Below are 383 nucleotides of genomic sequence, written 5' to 3'. Positions count from 1 at the left end.
AGTAAACCTAACTATATAACTGCAGCCTGATATGAAATAAGAATGATCGAGACGAACGAACGCCAGAGTGGAAACCGGAGGACAGGCTGCTCACCTCTATTCGCCTGCCATGAATGACCGAACCCAAAGAGACCATTAATTAATGGATGCACAGGCGGAGGCTCGTTCAAGGTGACAGCACCATCGAGTCGACTAACATATTAGCCGTGGATAGAAAGATGGACAGAACAGAGCGAAGGAATTCTTGAGATAGACTTTATTTTAGGGCAGAGTGATCACGACCTTTTGAGATTTTTTTTCTTGTTTTAATGAATGGGAATCTTTTTTATCCAGGCTCACCAGTAATAGTGTTTACTGAATTAAGACTAACTATTTCGTAACGC

Source organism: Penaeus monodon, chromosome 30, assembly GCF_015228065.2.
Source record: "Penaeus monodon isolate SGIC_2016 chromosome 30, NSTDA_Pmon_1, whole genome shotgun sequence".
NCBI lineage: Eukaryota > Metazoa > Arthropoda > Malacostraca > Decapoda > Penaeidae > Penaeus > Penaeus monodon.
Note: the sequence above shows the minus strand (reverse complement) of the source record.